This window comes from Petaurus breviceps, unplaced genomic scaffold (genome assembly GCF_028583685.1).
Source record: "Petaurus breviceps papuanus isolate PSGF00001 unplaced genomic scaffold, PetGlider_PUasm1.0 154, whole genome shotgun sequence".
Lineage (NCBI taxonomy): Eukaryota > Metazoa > Chordata > Mammalia > Diprotodontia > Petauridae > Petaurus > Petaurus breviceps.
This window is the reverse complement of record NW_027185715.1, coordinates 15,884,406-15,898,519: the sequence shown is the minus strand read 5'-3', so window position 1 is coordinate 15,898,519 and position 14,114 is coordinate 15,884,406. Positions and strand designations below refer to the sequence as shown.

The following is a 14,114-nucleotide window of genomic DNA, read 5'->3' as shown; positions in this document are numbered from 1 at the left end:
CTTCTTCTTCTTCTTCTTCTTCTTCTTCTTCTTCTTCTTCTTCTTCTGTTTTTTGGAGGGGGAAATTGGGGCTAAGTGACTTGCCCAAGGTCACATAGCTAGTTTTTTGTGTTAAGTGTCTGAGGCTGAATTTGAACTCAGGTCCTCCCGACCCAGGGCTCTATTCACTGAGCCACCTAGCTGTCCCTACTGTGAATTTCCTGAGTTTCTGGGTGAGACCCTGATATTTGGGGAATTATGCTTAGATAGAGGTCTTATGGGGGTTAAAGATGTATGACAGGATAGGAGACACAAGATAGAGGAGAAAAAGAAGATTTTGTGACCCAGGATGGGGGGGGTCTATGGTATTTCAAGATAAGGGGAAGAGACTTTGGGATGCCTTCAGGTTAGAGAATAAACTAGGATGATTGAAGACTTCTTAGCATTCTCTGGAAGTTTTGAGATTGAGATTGAGATGTATTGGAGTCTGTTATTAATTCTTTAGGGGAATTTCATCCTCTGTTGGGGGGATGAATAATGGACAATTGGCTAAGGTTCCAATTTTAATTTGATAAGTATAGCAGTTTTGAAGGAGAATGAACATAAGGAAGTGGATTTCTACAAGGTGACAGGAAGATGCTGAGATGCTGTGCTGGAGATGGCTAGAGCAAGTGCGCAGACCAGAAGGCTTCATCAGATGACGATCCTTGCCAGTCAGCTGTATGAGAGGAGACTTCTGAATCTCTAAGGGACAACTGATTGTTCATTATTGTTTTCCTTTGGGTCTCCATGTCTATATTTATTAAGGGGACTGTCCCCCATTTGATTTGTTAATATCAATCAACCTCTTCCCCTTCCTACTTAAAGGGGAGATGGATAAAGGGAAGAATTCATATGACAAAGAGAGTGAGAGTATTAAAGATGTGGAAACAAAATTTGAATTAAAGAGGAGGAATTCATGGGGAAACAAAAGAAGGAATTATGTTTCTATAGGATTAAAACCCCTCCCCGTCTTTAGTGGTAACAGAATGTAAGTCAGAGGTGAACAGTTCTAATCAGAGCTGTGACCTAGTAGAACCCGGCTTCTGATAAGGTAAAGCATCTGAAGCTTGCACTCACGCTTAACAAGTTGTTTGAGGGGGAACCTATCAGGGAGGAGAACATGAAGTGGGAGGTTCAGGAGGTTGTGTCCAGCTAATGGAGAGCAAGGGGGGAAATTTGAATCACGATGGGTATAAAAGTTTGTAATTGTCTTGAGCATATTCTTGCACCTTACTAAGTAACCCTTTTTCAGTTGTGTTAGGGGCCAAGTCACCCATCCAAAATAATGTGAAATAAAAATCTTTTTTTTTCTAGTTCACTTTTGCCCAGGTAGAATTCCTGGTAAGATGGTTCTTTCTAGCATCCTCTTAGCTTGTTTTAAGGATGAGTTAAATAATGGTTATTTTTATTATATTTTTATATTTTAATAATATAAATAATGTAATAATATTTATAATATTATTATATATAAATATAATATTTGATATATAATATATGATATACATAATTATATATAAATATATAACATATATTATATATTATAATACATAATATATTATATATAATATAATAATAAATTTAATATATAATTATATATCATAATATAATTATGAAATAAATAATATATAATATAATATATAATAGTAATAATAATTCACTGTCTGTTTCAACTTGAAAGAAAAAATAATGAAAAAGGACTTCCATTCATGCTTGACTTTGTTCCTGAATTTTTTAATGGATGATACTCAACCTGTTATCTTGGACAATATATCACTGTAATCATTATTTAATAAGTAAGTACAATGTTGTAATTGCCCACTAGGAACCTCTCTACTTGAACCATCAATCAAGTGATCTTGTAAGTGCTATTTCTGGGCTCTATTGTAGAAAGCCCTTTCTTTCTGGTCACCAGAGGGTGCTCAGCCAGAAGATGTAGAGGGCTACTCTGCCCACCCTCCAGTGATGCTCTGGCTGTGTTCTCAGCACAAAGCATCTAGCATTAAGCCCATGTTGGCAGGGCTCAAAACAGGATCTGAAATGAAATATTGTTCAAAATATTAAAATATGAGGTCTGTGGTCTGTACTAGTTCATGAGACCCTATGCTTTTTAGGTCTTGTTCTCCCAGTTCACTGCCTCCTGCATCTGTTGATTCAGAGACTTAGAACTGAATGGCTATATAGACTGGCAAAGTCCTACTTTCCAGCTTGTGAAAAGCTCTGAATGCCCAACAGAAGAATTTGGATTTGATCCTGGAGGTAATTTATAATCACTGGAGTGGTTGATTGGATAGGGGGTAACATGATGAGATTTGTGTTTTAAGAAGACCTTTTTGATAGTTGAATGGATGATGAAAAGGAATGGGGAGGAACTTATGGGAGGGAGAACAACCAAAGGGCTATTGCTACAATCAAGGTGTGAAGTGATAAGAACCTGCAACCAGATAATGGAACTGTCAGAACATAGAAAGGAACATATATGAGAGATATTACAAGGGGGGAAAATGGATGTCTTGACAACTGATTAGAAAAGGGGAATGAGATGGAGTGAGGTGTTAGAAAGCAATCCTAGGTAGAAAACATGGGTAAATGGGAAGATTGTGGTATCCTCTAATAATATGGACTGGCATCAGGTAGGGTGGAGGAATGCTTCTTTGGGCAATATCAATATGTTTTGAATAGATTTCTTCTGCATCGGGTAAGGTCTTCAGTAGTTACTGTTTATCAAATTCATTTCAGTAACAAAATCCACTGTATTAGATGCTTGAGTTAATCTCTATCTCCAAGAAGCTTCCTACCAAATAGGAAGGCAAAGACAAGTGTTTAAATGATTATGAAACAAGATAAACTGTGTTAGATGCAAAGTAGACACTCTGAAAAAAAAACCCATCAGCTGAAATTTGGAGAAATAATTTTCACTTGGGTAGTTCCTGAGAAGCTTCAAGGAAGAAGTGACATGGGATGAGCTTTGAAGGAAAGGGGAGATTTTATATGGTGAAAATGGCAGGGCAGAGGTGAGTGACCATTCTATGCATAGGGGACACCATTTTAAAAAGAACAGAGATGGTAGATATTGGGACAAGAACTGGGGACACTTAAGAATCTAATTTGGTCAGAACATGGAATAATGAATTTGTTTATTGGTTGCTTCAATACTAAGAATCACAGAAGTTTCACACCTGGTAGAAACTTTTGAGATCTAATACCCCAATCTTCTTGAAAATAAGAAAGTGAAGGTCTAATGAATGACTTCTATTAGAACTAATTGGGGTTTTTATTTTTTTTCTGTTTTGAAATATATAATTACATATCATAAATATTACTATATGTCTCCATATTCATGCATATAAAAATGAAGATTTATCTAAGTGTAGTTTTGCTCACTTTTTAATTGCTGCTTCTACCTTTCTCTGCAGATTTGGCGGGAGAAACAAGTGTCTATGAAAAGATACATCCAAATATCTCAAAAGTTGCCATCTGTAACCTGACACCATTAAGTCCTTCAACTCATCATGACTCATCTGCTTATAAAGAAGCTTTTTCAAATGAAATATTGTATTTTTTGCTCTTAAAAATTATTTTCTCAAATAAAGTTGGCATAGAATGAAGCACCTAGTTTTCAAAAGGTGATGTTTAATGCCTGGCTATTTTTTTTAGATTTTCAGGGACACTCAAATTGAAAGGAAACTTGTCTGGTTATTGCAAAAACCTCCATGATATTCAGGTTTGGGTGTGAAGAATCATAAGTATTGAAATTCTTCAGTTCTAGGAAAAGACCACATCTTAAAGTGAATCTGGGTAAGATAAAATCCTGAACTGGCAGTGACTGTCCCATCAAATGGTTACCAAGGAGGTAAAGTGATTTGTCCAAGGTCACACAGGGAGGAGGAAGTATCCATGCTGAGATTTGAATCTTGAAGTCTTTCAGCTCCAGAATCTCTATTTGCAAGGTGTGCTTATGCTACTTCTAGACCTGACTATTTTCTTTGACCAGTGAGACAAGTTATGGTTTTTTTTCCAAGCTGCTGTTCTATGTGGTCAGTCAACTTGGTGCATTGGCTAGACAGCTGGAATTGGTTGAAGGAAGATCTGGGTTCAAATCCTTCATCTGTCACTAGCTGAAAGTTGAGCGATCTTGCACAAATCATTTCACTCTGACAATTCCCTAGTCTTCTTCTCCTCTTAGTGTGCTTTAAGGAGAAGTTAACCAAAACAATAATGATAATAATAATAATAATTCACTGCCTTTTTTAATTCTAAGGAAAAACACAATGAAAAAGGATTTCCATTCATTCCTAACTTTATTCCTGATTTTTTAAATGGATAGCCCTCAACCTGCTGTCATGCACTCTGCAACCTGGCCCTGCAGTCAAGATACCTGGCTTTAAGTTCTGACATTAACATTGACTACAAGTTTGCACATGGATGATTCATATCTCCTCTCTGAGTCTCCATTTTCTTATCTGAAAAATGGGGATAACGGCCTACTTCATAGTGTTATGGAGAGAAAAGCACTTTGTAAGCCTTACTGTGATATAGAAATTTAAGTCAATTTGATTAAAGTGCTGCATTCCACTTACGTCTGGAAGGAGATGAATGACAGAACAGTCCCTTCTCTACTGCAGTTCTGTTTATCTAAAATTTAGGACAATGCTACAATACTGTTTCTACTGCCTTAACAAGTAGGACTGGTTCTTTTAGATAAAATGAACTTGAAACTGGTTTATGTCTTCTTTCATTTCTCTTTCAGAACTTCTGGAAGATAACCTCATTAAAACAGTAAACTGTGAGAAGGTTTTAACTCAACAAGGTGTTAGGGAATGCTATGTTTTCAGTAACCGTAAAGAACAATTCATTTCTTTCATGATAGGCATGTTCAGTAAGAGAGGGTGTTGAAAGATATAATTAAATCCATTCTGTTTTGTATTTAGCAATAATGAAGCTGGTGGTGTATACTGATTTAACAATCATCTTTTAACGATACTGTATACAACCACTTCTCCTAATAAGAATCCTAGGGTTGTGTGCTGCTACTCTCCCACTTCTACAGACAATATCACTGTAATAATTATCTAGTGAGGACGTACAATGTTGGAATTGCCCACAGGAGGCTCTCTACTTGAAGCATCAATGAAGTGATCTTTTAAGTCCTATTTCTGGGCTCTATTGGAGAGAGCCCTTTCTTAAGAGGCTGCAATATGCATTCTGGTCACCAGAGGGTGCTCAGCCAGAAGATGTCGAGGCTACTTTGACCACCCTCCAGTCATGCTCAGAAACTTAAAATCATATGATTATGGAAGTTATTTTGTATAGAATAAAGTAAAAAAGGTGCAGCCCAATTTATTCGTCTATATAGACATCAACCCTGAGCCCATGGTTAAGGCACCGAAAGAGAAGACCGAATCTGAAAAGGGAAAGGATGCTTTTCCAGCAGCCAAAGATGAATCTATGCAGGCAAAATCCTTACCGATGACACTGCTCTCCAAGAATACAAGATTGATAAGAAGAGCTTTGTGGTGGCTATGATGACAAAACCCAAAGTAGCAGTTGCTCCAGACAACGATCCAATCGTGCTACCACCACTACGGTTAGTTCGTCTGCAGTGGCATCTGGGGCTCCTGCCCCAACTCCTCCCCCTGCCTTGGCTACCACCCCTACACCTACATCTGTCACTCCAACACCAGCTGCAGCATCTTGTGAACCTACACCTACTAGAGCTCCCAAGGAAGAGAAACCAGCCGAGAAGTCGGTAGAAGCTCCTGTTGGTGTAAGCCCAACATTTTCTTATTGGCATAACCGAATCTCACTTCAGTGAATACCATTATGATGTCCACTTCTGTGTAATGAGGATATTTCCACATCCTGGCCAAGTCCATGCTAACATTGCTTTGCTGATGTGGATACAGTTAATAACTCACTTATTCGGAGGCTGCCTATGCGGCAACTTCAACTATCTGGAACACCACCAAGAACCTGGCAGTAAGCAGGAGAAAAGACAAGAAAAGAGACCTTCGAACAGCCAAAATAGGTGTCACAAGGTCCATAAGACTCATGCCTTTGGTTCATTGAAATACTCTTCATACTTTCATTCAAAACCCATTTGCTTATGAGGGGACACACTTTTAATCACCCTGGTTTTATAAAGGGGCTCCTTTTGGGTAGGAACATTGATAACAGCAAGTATAACAAAGGTAATATAAAAAGCATGGAAAATAACTGGGGGGAAATCATTACCATTTAATTAAAGATAAATAATCCTGTAAACCTCCGTGACTATGCTTCTATTCTCCCTCTAATCACAGTACAATACAGCAAATAATTTATTTGGGTCATCATTACCCTAAGTCAAAGAAAGGGTTAAGTCTACTCTTTTTAAGAGGTTGGGGGAATATGAGATACAGTTAGAGAAAGACTTCTATATAAAATGGTTAAATTTTTTCAATTGATACTTTACATGGTGAGCTTCAGTTATCTAGACGGTTAGAATGTGAGAAACTCATTTCTCTGACACTGAGCAACCTAATTTAAAAAAATTTTAAGTCCTATTCTGCATTTGTCCACTTAACAAGGATAGTCCTTTTGATGAGGTATTTCAGCATTTGTTTTTGAATAGCTATTAAATTGAATACCAATAAAATTTATTTCTTTCCAAAAAAGTTAAGAAAAAAAGAAATGAGCCATTCCTCGATTGATAAATGGTCAAAGGATATGAACAGGCAGTTTTCAGAGGAAGAAATCAAAGCTATTATAGTCAGATGAAAACTGCTTTAAATCACTACTGATGAGAGAAATGCAAATTAAAACAACTCTGAGCAATTATTACCTCACACTTGTCAGATTGGCTAATATGACAAAAAAGGAAAATGACAAATGTTGGAGGGGATGTGGGAAAATTAAAACACTAATGTACTATTGGTGAAGTTGTATACTGGTTCAACCATTTTGAAGAGCTATTTGGAACTATGCCCAAAGGCTATAAAACCATGCATACCCTTTGACCAACAATATCTGTACTAGGTCTGTATCCCAGAGATAAAAGAAACAAAAAGGAAAAGGACCTATGTGTACACAAATATTTATAGCAGCTTTTTTGCTGTGGTGGCTAAGAATTGGAAATTGAGGGGATGTCCATTAATTTGGGGAATGGTTGAACAAGTTGTATATAATTTTGATGGAACACTACTGTGCTTTAAGAAATGATGATCAGATACTCTCAGAAAAGCATGGAAAGACTTACATGAACTGATACAAAGTGAAATGAGCAGAACCAGGAGAACATGTGTACAGTAACAGCAATATTGTATGATGATCTACTATGAATAACTTAACTATTCTCAGCAATACAATGATTCAAGACAATTCTGTAGGACTTCAGGTACAAGATGCTTTTCATCTCCAGAGTAAGAACTGGTAGAGCCTGAATGCAGATCAAAGATACTTTTTCTTTATTTTATTTTTCTTGGGTTGTTTTTTTTTCTTTTTGCCTATGTTTTATTTTATAGAATGATATACATGGAAATGTGTTCTGCATTACTACACATGTATAACCTACGTCAAATTACTTGCCTTCTCAATCAGAGGGGGTAAGGGAGGGAGAGGATTTGGAACTCAAATTTTGAAAAAAAAAAAAAGAATGTTAAAATTGTTTTTACATGTAATTGGGAAAAACAAAAGATTAAATAAGAAAAAAAATCACAACCCTCCCCCTCAGGCTAATACAGCTGATATTGCTATATTTCAGTCATGAATCCCATCTCACCAAATTTCACTGATACCTATGGTATCACATCCACCTTCTAGCATTAAATTCTCAAGTCTCTTTAATTGTGCATATCTAAACATTGTTTATATCTATATGGGGCCAGAAGCATTGTTCTCAATTCTCTTTCCAATTATTTTCTCTGAATTACCGGGCACCTCTCTGCTAGTTTTCTTTCTTGTCATACTTACTGTCCAACTTATTAACTAAATTTATAGTTTTGTCAGGGCTCCTTTCCCCTTCTCCCATCTAGTTTCAATTCACAAATCCTTTAATCATACTTATAAACCTTCAGTCAAATGAGTTCTTCCCAGTCCTCTTTAGATGTATTCTGTAACTAACCAGGATATGGTCCAACAACCCTTATCTCGTTTTTCAAAACTAATTCTATAGGGGCGGCCAGGTAGCACAGCGAGTAAGAGCACCGGCTCCAGTGTTTGAGAAGACCTGGAAATCGAATCCTGGGCTCAGACACTTAGCACCCACTCAGAAAACGCCTGGCCGTGTAACCTTGAGTAAGTTACTTAACCCCGATCGCTTAAAAAAAAAAAAACTAATTATTTTCTCCTCCAAAATCCCAGCCTTTAATATGGGGGAAAAACTATAAAAATTCAAGTCGTTTTGTTTCCTAATCCAGGATTTAATAGTTTCTAGAATCCTTTTCTTCTAAAGACATGTTTTCTCCACAAGATGGTGGTAGTGGTCAGGTTTGATAAATTCTCAACAGCAGTCTTCATAAACTGGATTTGTGCTCTAGAAAAACAGGCTGTCTCCTGATTGGACACTTCTTTTGGCAGGGAATCAGTCTTACCACAATGCATGGAAGGTTTCCTTTCATCTACTGGTGTTTATGGAACCTTTCTATCATTCTGGGGAGCTCCTTCCCTAGAAATTCCCAGTTCACTTATTTTGGAAAGAGTTTTATTTCTATTTGTTATAAAGCCCTAGTAGTTCAGAATGTCTTACTTGAGAAGGAGTGTGGTATAATGGACAAAGAGACGGATTTGGAACCAAGGTTTAGGTCTGCCCTTATATATAGCTATATGACTGCAATTTCTTAACCTTACCAAACCTCAGGTTCCTGTTACGTGAAATAAGCATGATAATACTAGCACTGCTCATCTTACAGGGTTGTTGTAAGCAAAGTGCTATACAAATGCTTTATTATTCCTTCCTCTTTTGTTCCTCTTCTTTTTACATTCACCAGCCTTATGCCTAGTTTTCCCCTTCCCTCTGCTACCCAAGACTGTTTTGCTATCTAACTTCATTCTTGAAATATTTCCTTCATTCTAAAAATTCTTTATCTTCTCTAATAAGACAGCGTATAGAAGCCTCTTGACTACTCAAGTACAAAATCCAGGTGCGCTCTCTCTCTCTCTCTCTTTCTCTCTGTCTCTCCTTCCCTCCTTTCCTCCCTCCCTCCCCTTTTCTTCCACCAAGAGCTCACATATATACACATACATTAGGTCATTGCCCTTGATAGGAAAATAAACAGCACAATTCCTTCATAATCATTAGAATAGCTCCTTCTATTCAGTTCTTCATTTTCAAGTCCCCCAATTTTTCTGCTCCCCCAAGTTAAAATGAGTTTGCTGTACCTGCTATTTATAATGTGAGACCCAGGGCACTGCTGACTTTCTTTCATTCTCATGCTTTCCATGTTTTAAAAATATTGACCCAATATCCACATTATTCTCCTGGCTGAAGCCCTCCTTAATCATCTATTACAGCATGGTATTCCCCAGCTAAGTGTATTAGGAATATAGTTGCTTTATAAATATATTATTAGTGTGTCACAGTGAACAGAGTTTTCCCTCAAACATTGAATCTGCCAATAAGGGGAAAGGAAAGAGACTGAGTGTCCTTTACCTCTATTTTATTTCCTCTATAACAATCTGGCCAGAAGTATGTCTGAATTTTCTGTGGCAAGGGAGCTGTCTGATGCTGGGTTCAATTGAAGTATATCTTCTTTCTTCATTTTCACATTATTTTAAAAGCACCAACCTTGCCCACCTTCCACCTGTGATTTCATAAGTATAGTGAATTCCCAATGAGGAAACTTCTACTAATGCACATAAGCAGCTTCTAGCCTTAGAGAACCATCTGGGAAAGAGAGGTTAGGTTACTTACCCTGGGTCACATAACTAGTATGAATCGGACATGGGACCTGAACCTAGGTCTTCCTGACTTTGAGGTTGGCTCTCTATTCATTATTCTATGCCCTTTCCTCTCCACTTTTCTCAAGTACAGAGTTCCCACACACATCACTAGATATGGAAATTGTCCTTTCTATGTCTATCAATGGCAAACTCATTACTTTACAAAATATGCTGAAAAGTTCCAAAGTTTAAGAAACACTGTTCTAAAGAAGAACAATGGTCACTACAAATAGCTAACTCCTTCTCTCTCCTCTCTCTTCCCCCTGCTTCTTTAAATCTGATAACTTCATTTTTATTTCACTCAGAATGATGATGAAGACAGAAAATTATTATAATTACAATAGAGATAAGTTGACCTTAGCCAATACAGTTGAAATGGAAGTCTACTACAAAATTCCATTGTTTAAAAGAAACTCAAAAATAAATTTAAAACTAAATCCAACTGCAGGAAACCATCTTAATAAAGCAAAAGGGGAAAGAATAATGAAGATCAAGAAAAATGGAACTGTATTCACCTTTAATCCAAAGCTTGGTAGAAGAGCGATATATGATACAAAATGTTTGACTTACCTCTGATGCAACTGGACTGGGAGTCAGAGGACTTGTGCTTGAATCCTGGTTCTGCCACTTACTACCTGAGTGACCTTGGGTAAGTCACAATCTTTCTGGGCCTCAGTTTCTTTATCTGTAAAATGAAGGTGTTGTACTAGATGACCTCAAAGGCCTCTTTCAGCTCTAAATTCTATAATTCTAAAAGTTGGTGGTTGCCAACATAGCATCTGAATTCCCTTTCTCCAAGTTAAGGGCTGTATGTTATAAAGGAGAATCTAATGCAAATAATCTCTAATAGACATTGGCAATTTATGGTATCCATGCCACTCAATTGAGGAATGAGATGGAACTGGGTAAATTGAGCATATAAGTCTACTCAACAAATGTCCTGAAAGCTCCTACACTGTCTGACTACAAAACTCAACAACTTTCCCCTATTGAAAAAGGGGGTAGAAATGGAATCTTGCCAAGAGGCAGAGATATAACTGAGCCATCTTTGGTATCTTGCTTTTTGCTTATACTGGTCTCTTGGGGCAACTTACAGGTAGCCCAGCCTCACACTTGTCATGTGTCTTGACACTTGGAGCTCTCCCTATTTACTGGCCCTAAACTTCCACTACTACTTGTCCATCTGGACCAATGAAAACTACCTCCATTTATAGGGGTTAGAGGACCATGGCTGTTGCTGATATTGAAAGGGTAGATTCATGTTTCCAGCTTTGAGATAGACTAATTGATATCTAAAGTCCATTCCAACCCTGCAATTCTGTATAATAAACTATAAATCATTAAAGGCAGTCCCAAAACAGTGAGACTCCCATATCTGAGGTGTTTAATAGAATGAATAGGGAAGAGTGAACAACTAGGCAGACCATTTCCTGATCCCAACATGTCTGGAATCCTTTCACTATCTGATTAGAAGGTTGTCAGATTATCTGTGTTTCCCTTTCTTATGGTATATAAAGAAAGGAATTAGACCTTTTCATAGGTATAGAGAACTCCCCAATGATGATAAAGCTTCCTCTAACCAATGTAGTTAGCTATCTTCTCTGAAACTTAGAGTCAGAATTGCCTGGTGTCATTGATTAGTTTTATTCTACCTAAGGTTATAGTACCAGTGTATGTCAGAGGTGGAATCTGAACCCAGATCTTCATGGCCTGTCTTTCCACTATGCACACTGCCTCTGTATGTCAAAGGTCAATAAAATAGATTCAATCAGTGAACCGAGTTTCCCTAGAACATTAGAACTGGTAAGTCACCTTAGAAATGATCTAATCAGGGATTCCCAAGTTTTTTCACAATTCTACAAGAGTTTGTCATTATATTGATCACAGGAGATATGCACAGATATGTGGACAGAACAAATAAATAAGCAGGGTTCTGTAGCAGAGATTTACACATGATGAGGGGGAGGGCTGCTAGTTGTGTTTGTCAGCTGCAGTGAAGAGTCCTGACATCACCTTCCCAAATGGAAACTCCTTTTAGCTGCAGAGAAAATCTTAGAGCAATAGCAGTCAAATGGGACATGCACCAAATAGGGCTTCTAGAGACACTTGTGCATTGTAATAAACTTGTGGTTCCTGATTTGTCCAATTCTTTCTATTTTACAGATGAGGAAACTGATGGACAGCATTCAAGTAATCTGCTCATAATTGGGGATAGAGTTGGATGCCCTAACCCTAAGCTCAATGTTCTTCCCATTATATGCCAGTCAGTGATTTCTATTCCAGAGACATGACACTTTACCCCTTTTGAAATGAAATGAAAGTTAACACAAATGTTACTTGTGTTTTGATTGCCTTAAGTTTGCTGTTAGATACAATAGTTTTAAACTCAGCTATCCTTAGTTTCATAGCACAGAAAACCCATTTTATTTGGAATACCCTTTCAAGTATCTGTTAAATCCTTATAATGTGTTAGTCACTATGCTAGGCACTGGAGATGCAAGGATAAAAAAATGAAACAATTACTGTACTGAAGGAACTTACTATTGGGGGTAGATAACATATACATACATAAATGCATACTCCCTCTGATTTAGGATTTTAGAGCAGCTGGAATAAAGCCTGTTGGATGGGACAGAAATCTTCTGTTTGCTTTTGGTTTGCTGACTAAAAGGATCTTGTGTCTTTTTTTTTTTTTTTGCTTTTTGGAGGGCAATTGGGGTTAAGTGACTTGCCCAAGGTCACACGGCTAGTTTTTGTGTTAAGTGTCTGAGGCCGAATTTGAACTCAGGTACTCCTGACTCCAGGGCTGGTGCTCTATTCACTGCACCACCTAGCCGCCTGATCTCATGTCTTAAAGACATAGTGTCACTTTCCTCTTACCCTGGAGAAATCTCGTGTGAAAGATGTTCACTGGAGCTGGGGCGAGCTAAAAGTTCTTGTTGGTGAGCTCCTGGAGCAGGGGTTCTTAACCTTTTTATGTGTCCTCTTTGGCATGAGACCTATGGATTTTAAGTTAGAATTGTGTCTGTGTTTTAAAATTTATAATGGAAGGAATTGCTAAATTTTCACTCTAGGTTAGCAAAAATAAAGATGCAAGTATTTTTTCCTCATCCAAGTCCAGAGATCCCCTGAAGTCTATCTATAGATCCCAAATTAAGAACCCCTTTTCTAGAGACTGGGATGGGAATGGAAATAGGTATGGCTACTGGAATTTGAGTAGTCACAGAAACTCAGATACTTCTGGAGCCTCCAACCAACAGAGGCTGGGAAAGCAACCCAAGACAGAGACAAAAGGTGTGACTTGGCAGACTTCTCATTACTTAACTTTCCATTCAAGAGAACTGGTGTTAGATGGCATTTTTTGTATATCCCTCTTTTCCCCTCTCCCCTTCCAGTTAAAACCCAATGCTTCTCTGTTCTTTAGTTTGTTTACATTTCCGTTCAATTAGTATTGAAAGCTCTGGGGGTGCTGGGGGGAAGTGTAGTCAACCCTCCCCTATTAATTTGCATGTATTTCATTAGTGAGAATGAGCTGTCTGAGACAGATGAAGGCAATGACTAGCATGTTATATAGACAAAATGAGATAGAAATCGCCATGATCTTTCTGGATGAGGACCCCAGAGCAAAATGAAAGAGAATTTTATTTCTTTATACTTCATAATTTCCCAAAGCAGGGCAAAAACTTGAATCTGGTTTTTCCCTAGGAAAAGGGGGAATTTTGCAATTGTTTCTGCCTGATGGAAAGCTGAGCAAGTTGTTACAGTATGCCCCTTGGTCATTTCAACTGTTCTAGTCTAAGCTTTCTCAAGGAGACCCCTCCATGGCATGAATCAAGGATGAAGACTAGGTAGGAGCTAGGGGAAAGCATATAAGAATCCTAATCCTTACTCTCTTGAAGTAACCTAGTGGAATTTCTTCACATCATATAGGACAATCCCACCCAGAGATGGAACATACAGGGTGTCCCTAAAGTCTGGACACATAGGAAATCTCATTAACTATGCACTAAACTAAAAATTTTCTTTTGCTTTTTGGAGGGGGGAAGGCAGGGCAATTGGAGTTAAGTGACTTGCCCAAGGTCACACGGGTAGTAAATGTTAAGTGTCTGAGGCCAGATTTGAACTCAAGTCCTCCTGACTCCAGGGCCAGTGCTTTATTCACTGAGCCACCTACCCAC

The 14,114-nt window shown here is 37.9% G+C and overlaps 1 long non-coding RNA gene across 2 annotated transcripts in view; it reads left to right on the top strand.

Annotated features, from left to right (window-relative positions):
- Nucleotides 1-6,494, top strand: part of LOC138155938 (uncharacterized) — a 131,569-nt gene extending 125,075 nt beyond the window's left edge. The window contains exons 3-4 of one of the 2 annotated variants that reach the window (XR_011167030.1): nt 2,133-2,277; nt 3,435-6,494. This is a non-coding gene — a long non-coding RNA (uncharacterized lncRNA). The remainder of the gene's footprint in view (nt 1-2,132; nt 2,278-3,434) is intronic. The other variant, XR_011167031.1, reaches the window with a different exon arrangement.
- Nucleotides 6,495-14,114: the final 7,620 nt, after the last annotated feature.